General features: G+C 41.7%; 1 long non-coding RNA gene across 1 annotated transcript in view; it reads left to right on the forward strand.

Moving 5' to 3' along the window:
- The first annotated feature begins 5784 nt into the window (after window positions 1–5784).
- LOC109959692 (uncharacterized) overlaps window positions 5785–6801 on the forward strand; it is a 39872-nt gene continuing 38855 nt past the window's right edge. Inside the window, exon 1 of the long non-coding RNA XR_002274872.1 lies at window positions 5785–6173. This is a non-coding gene — a long non-coding RNA (uncharacterized LOC109959692). The remainder of the gene's footprint in view (window positions 6174–6801) is intronic.

Below are 6801 nucleotides of genomic sequence, written 5' to 3' on the forward strand. Positions count from 1 at the left end.
TTGGTAACTCTGCAAGGTTAAAGAGCTGGGCCCCTGTTCCATGATCAGGACAAAGCCAGCATTGCTCTTTAACTATGGAAATATGAATCAGGTTGTATACAACCGGAATTTTCCTGAAAGTGTCAGTTTTGGCCTTCAGGACCACATACTGGTTTCTAAAGGAAAGCTGTATTCCATACAGGTTACAGAAGACGTTTTTAAAACACCAGCGCAATTCAGATCAGGGGACCAGACATTAAATATGCATAGATGGCAGGGAGCGGTGAGAAGTGAGGGACATTGAGTCATTGGTATTCTAGTGACTGGTGCAGTCAAAGGTGAAGGGTTGGGGGGAGACTCAGAATCAGCCCAGCAGACCCAGGGCAGCTTATTGGGATAGAAAAGGAGCCCAGTCACTGGGCTTAGACAGGCTCAGTGCAGGGCTCAACTCATCACACGGCTGTCAGACAGACACCTGCCGCAGTGAGAGCAGTCACATACATGCATGGACACACAGCATCTCACACACACACACACACACACCTAAGCACACACCCATGCACTGACATACACATATACCTGCTTGCATACTTAGATTCTTTAACACATTCATACATCCAACAGTACTTCGTATGCAAGCTTTTTTTGATACTTTATCACAAGAAAACAAAGCCCTTAGTCCATAGTGTCCATCCATGAAGTTTATTTTGTTTTCAACAGTGCAGATGGTGACTTGACTGAATCCCATGTGGCTTAATCTGTGCGCTCGCTGCTGAGACTCTTCAGTGCTGTACAACCTGTACAAACCAGTATACTCAACTCTATTCATGCTGATTTCTACTCTTGTACACACTTGCTGCCCTTAACACTTCAACATGTATTAAACTGCAGCCTGTACACCAAGGAATACTGAAGAGACCTTATCACAGATGAGGCTACAGTTCAGTCTCTGTACAGCCACCATCCACTCCACCCACCTCAATTTTCTGCTGTTAATAACAACATGAACATAACCCAGTCAGCGATTACATTGCTACTAGAGGAAAAAAATTAGTAGTATTTGAATGCAATTTCTAGAAGACAGCGTTGTGCTTTCACTTTCAGTATATTGCCTTATACAGTCAACAGTCTCAATTGGGAAAGTGAGACTGTTGACTGTATTTACCTTTACCTTTATTTACCTTTACTTTAAATAATTTTAACATTTGGGACACTATTTAAACATGATAATTATTAAAGCTTGTCTTTCTTTCTTTCTTTCTAGTCTAAAAGACGTGTCACCACATCATTCACTGATCCATCTCATATCACAGAAACAACCCTGAAACAGCTTTAAGTTTGGAAAATGCTGTGAACCTGTGAGGTCGTGATGCTTCTCTTCTCTGCTGCTGATTTTCTTATTGCTGCAAGTTGAGAAGTTTCTCATTAAAAACCTGCTCAGTGCTCCTTTAATGACATCTCCACAAACTTAGTTGCACATCCATGTTGTTGGTATGTGCACACTGCAGCAGATTGCTGTCAGCACTGTGTTCTGACTGCAAGAGGTGCTGCCACAGCCAAGTGCACACAGCTTGCTTGTGTCACATTCAATTATGGTTCCTCCACTTTCCATGAGACAGTAATTGAGCCTGGGGCACTCCCTCTATTTAAAACCACAGGAGTTCTGCAGTTCGCACTGTGTCCCCTGAAAGCTCCATCTTCACTGATTTCCACCAGCAGAAACCTCCCTCTGGGACCTGGTGGGGGTATCGCAGAGATGGGGTAAGCTGCAATTGGGCCGGGGTGCTCCAGGCACTTTTGGGGCAGTCTGACAACACTATACCAACACACACCACCCAAAAATCTTCCACCCACCATCCCCACAATGAGTTTTATTTCCCATTGACCAATCCTCAGTCAAGGTTGCAATCAAGGTAGGGTGAAACAGAAAATCTCTGCCCAACTTGCACTGGCTTTGTTGATCTTACTTTTATAAAAGTATCTCAAAACAAAAAACTGTGTGAGGGAATTTTACAACTGAGAACATAAAATATAAAAAGCCAAACAGGAGCTGACCAGCTTAAGAGCCATGGGCCAAAGGCTTGCTGGGATGGCAAATTTTCATTTTTAAAAGGCTAAATTGTAAAATACTTTACATATCAATTAACATATCATGTTATGTTAGGACTCATAGTGTATGTTGTTACTAACAAATGGAGATAATGTAATTACCCAAAAGGGTAGGTGCGGCCCCACCAGCTGAGGCCACTGCAGGTTGCTTGAGAACACTGGTTTCTTCCTGATTCGGTTAGGTCAAGCCTCTTTCCACTCACCACTGACATGAACTCAGACTTACATCTTGGACTGAACTATGGTCAACCTGCATGAGAATTGTGGGCCAGGAATATTGCTTTCCAATACACAGCCACTAAAGCCATGGTCTTTCAGCTCCTATTGGCTTCCCTCAAGGGCCGATGCCCAGATGGGTAGCAGGGCAACCTCCAGTTGACACTGAGCCCCCTGATGCCAGTCCTCCAACGGAGGTCACTAGTTCTCCTGTCAGGTGTTGCTTCTCCTCCTCTACTGGTGCCTCTTCAGTCTCTTGTTCAGAGCCCTAGGCTGGACCTTTTCTTTTCCTCTGCCGTCCTACCTTCAGAGGCCAGGCTGCCACCTCTTGCTTTTTCAGCAGTTGCCAGGTTATCTGGTCCTTTCCTATCCTTTACAGGCACCAGGCTCCTCCCTATCCATTCAGCCTCAGGTACTGGGTTACCTGTAGCCCCTCCCTACCCACCCTTTTTGGCACTTGGTTTTGGGGGCATGTGGGGTATGAAATTATTTGACAAATCATAACTTCTTTCTGGTATCACCCCTGATCTTTCTCAGGCCACTAATCCTGTATTGAAGCTTCCACTACAGCTTCCCCAAAAGAAATCCCTGACTAACTTACCAACACCACAGCTGCTGGACATAGCAGGCTTATCTTCTATAGATATGATCTCAACCTCGAGACACTTAACCAGTCAGTCTGCACTTATCTGTTAGAAGGTTTTGGGGGTCTACCAGTGCCTGAGAGTGGCACAGACCTCCTCAACCTTCCCCAAAGCTATCAAACATACAAGCAACCAGTTATACACAAGCATTCAGTATCCTTATAGTTCATTCATTCATTCAGTCCTTATACTATACATTCATACTCAGTGAGTGCATGTCCCTGCTAGTGAAATGGAGATAATGTAATTATCTGAAGTTTGGGAGCAGGACCTGACCTGAATTATACCTCTTACATTGTCACACTATTTAACCCACTCAAACTTCATACTTCTGCTTTTTGTTATCCCCCTGCATTTTGATATATTCTTAACTTTTTTCCTTCTATTCTTCTATCTGGGGGTCTGCCAGTGTCATGGAGTGGCACTGACCTCCTTAACCTTCCCCAAAACCATCCAATGCATAAGCAACCAAGTATTCACATGCATTCCATATACTTGTAGGTCATTCAATCATCCTTATAGTTATATTCATACTTAGTGAGGGCAGATCCCTGCTAGTGAAACTAATCAACCATGCAGGTCATTTGTCCATACCCTCTGGTATGATTTGGTTGTTAATAAAATGGTAGCATGCTGGAATATCACAATAATAAATGTGGTTACTGTAAGGCAAGGGCCATGGTTTGGTTAGGTTTAGAGGAAGGTTTCTCTTAAAAACATACTTTATTAAGGTTAGAGGACTTGTATGATCAAGGTTACAATAATAAAGATTAGTTAAGGTTATGAACCAGTGCTGATAAAAAAAACAACTATCAGTTCGAAATTAAAGAAACAGCAGTCTCCCATGTCAAAGTCTCATGTTTGTTGACACATTCATTCACCTCAGCCTCTTTTCCATGTGGACTTTTTTACTGTATATACAATAAAACCTGACCTTTACTTTTGCTCCTGTTATAAATACTATGGCTCCTAGAGGTTGCATCGCAATAAAATGTATCAAAAGATTATAACATGCTTTCTTAGTGTTGTTTTATTTTTTTAAAGGAGGACAGTCTCTGAAAACAATTTTGCATATTCAGCACAAACCTTCCTCTTTAAATGAAGACTATATACTGTAAAATAAAGAATTTGTGTTCTGCCGTTCTGCCCTGCACAAAAGAAGGTAATCAACAGAAATGCAACAAATCTGAATGTTGGGAACTCCCATAACAGAAACCACAGAAGAGCTTTGTTTGAAATAACAAGGGTCTCATCACCCAGTATCCTATAATGACTCCCTCGCTCTTGCTCTGACACTTAGAAAGATGAAACGCAAAGATCCAAATCACATTAACACAAGCTGACTTATTCATATTTAGGCAGATTTCAGTCCATAATGTCTCAGCTCAGATGTTCCCTGCACTTATTAATACATGAAAGAAAGGGCCTAAGACTATAAATGTGACATGAAATTTTAAACACTCCTGCATTTTTTGTCTTTCATCTGTTTTGAAGGAACTGCCCTTTGCTGGTGGATTAAAACATGGCTGCCAATGAGCGTGAGTTAAACGACCAGCACTGGTTAAGGACCACCCTCCATGTTGAAGAAACTCATAGCCTCTTTGTAGATGCTGCTCTTTTTAGTGCAAATCCACAAGCGTGCTGATAATTGAAATGATTTGCTTGACATTTTTCCCTTTTAGGGGAAAGAATTTGGAGACATGATCAGTATATTTTCCATGACCACTAACAGGACAACCAATACTCAAGTTCTCCTTATGGTTCCTGCAGGGAGAAAGAAATTTGGCAACATTTGGTAGAGGTGCTTTTTATTCAAGTTCCACAGTGGCACAGCAGAGTGAGGTCAGGCAGGACATCAGTACTGTTATTTTGGCTACTGAATAAATTGTTTTATGACTGTATGTCTTTTTGCCATTCCAGGTTATAATGCATATTTTTTGTTGACTATCCTTGATACCACAGGTAATTCTCTTAATCTGGCCAGTTGAGTTTTATAACATGCTTACAGAGCTCTCCTATTAAACATAAGCTTGTTTTAAATTCTAACAGAACAAAATGTATGGTATTCTCAAGGTTAATTGGGAGTACCAAGTTACTTTTCCAATCCATACGTTTCTGAGTTCTCAAGTTTAACATACAGAGTGTCTATCTAGACACTGGATTCACTTTTAAGATGCATGTGGAAGCAAAAGCAAGCAAAGCACTGTACAATTATGTCTGTTCTTGATTGTGGTGATATCAGGAACAATATCATGTGATGCCAAATTAACTACCAGCTATATAAATTAAAGCGTTTCAACCATAAACAGTGTTAAAAACCCACTTGAATACTGTGTGACAAAGTTTAGCTTTAAGCCATGCAGCAGGAGACATGATCTACCCTCTGGGCTTACCATAGCTGTACGCGCTGCAGCTGCTGGCTCCATTCAGTAGAACAGTATCAGGAGGGGTGCATAAGATGGCGGCCAGTGCAGTCGAAAACATTTGCAGCTAAAGGGAAAAACTTATTTTTTCCCACTCAAAACCTAATAATTTACTCATACTAATGTAGTAATCTGATTATTCACAGAATCAGAATATTGTTTACTTTTATTTACCAGAGCGTATTTTGTCTTTATGGTGATGCATTAAGGTATTTGTTTTCGTCACATGATAAATCATTAGGTAATTTCATAGTTTATTATAATGAGTTAAAATATGCAGTTGCACAGTGTTATAACCATTTTATATGGGTGTTGCGGAATTTATTGTTTGTATCTCATATTCAATTATTTCATAATGTTTTGAGTGTACCACAAAAGAAGACAACCGGAAAAAAAGAAGAAGAAGGGAGATGATGCACGAAGCGGGCGAAAGAGAACGGGACAAGGTATGGCAATGGCCGCAGAGGGCGTGTGTCTGTGAAATATTCAAAACAGAAGGAAAGTGCTCAGATTCGATCCTCAACAAACCTGGACAACTGTTCCTGCTCCGACGGACTGCAGAAGAGTTCGGGAAAAACCCACGCTGCAAGGGAGTGAGTGGAACTGTGTTGTCAAAAGACAAAGCTGAGAAGGTTGAGCTGAGCTAACGCTAAAGCTAGCGCTGTAGTATATGTGGAGATTACTCTGCCGAGAGCCATAGGGAGGCTGACGGTGTTGCTGCCGGAGACTCAACACTCGCCTGCGTGGGACGACGACAGGACCGTGGGGTTTCCGGGTGCGGACGGTCTGTGTTCTTGGGCTGGTAAGGAGGAGTTTCATCGCACTGGTAGGATTATTGCATTAGATTTGAATGAACACGAGCTCCAACGCGCGCAAACACATGCTAGCATAAGACCCTAAGAGTGCACTCAGGTTGACTGTGGGGTTGAAATATTATTTGTTGTTCGAACTGTATAAAACTGTAACCTGTGTTTTGTTTCTTTTAGTTAATACACAAAGTTAAATTGCATTTGGTGTGTGTTTTTCATTTATATACTGTGAAACAGTCTCTGGAAAATGTATCCGTAAGTTACAGGTAACGGATGTACATATTCTGGTTATTTAATTTAATGTCATTTCAGGGGTCTCTCTAATTGGTGTTTTAAAGGTGAGAACCATACTGAACCCTAGACAAAGTTGTTATACATTGGAATGTCCCTTTGCCAATTTATGTTATTTGAGCTTGAAGGGGTATATACTAACTAGTCACTCCCTTGCTACAACGAGCCGGGTGGCAAAAGGGTTACATTCCATTTCCATATTTATTCCATCCAGGTGTTCTTTGCTTCTGTCTCACCTCTCCTGATGTATCGGATCACCTCGGCCTTGCACTGCACCCCCACACTCTCCCAGTTGTTGGTTCGCTCCAGGTAAAGTGTGGCGATGAGTGG

Source organism: Monopterus albus, unplaced genomic scaffold, assembly GCF_001952655.1.
Source record: "Monopterus albus unplaced genomic scaffold, M_albus_1.0 scaffold40.1, whole genome shotgun sequence".
Lineage (NCBI taxonomy): Eukaryota > Metazoa > Chordata > Actinopteri > Synbranchiformes > Synbranchidae > Monopterus > Monopterus albus.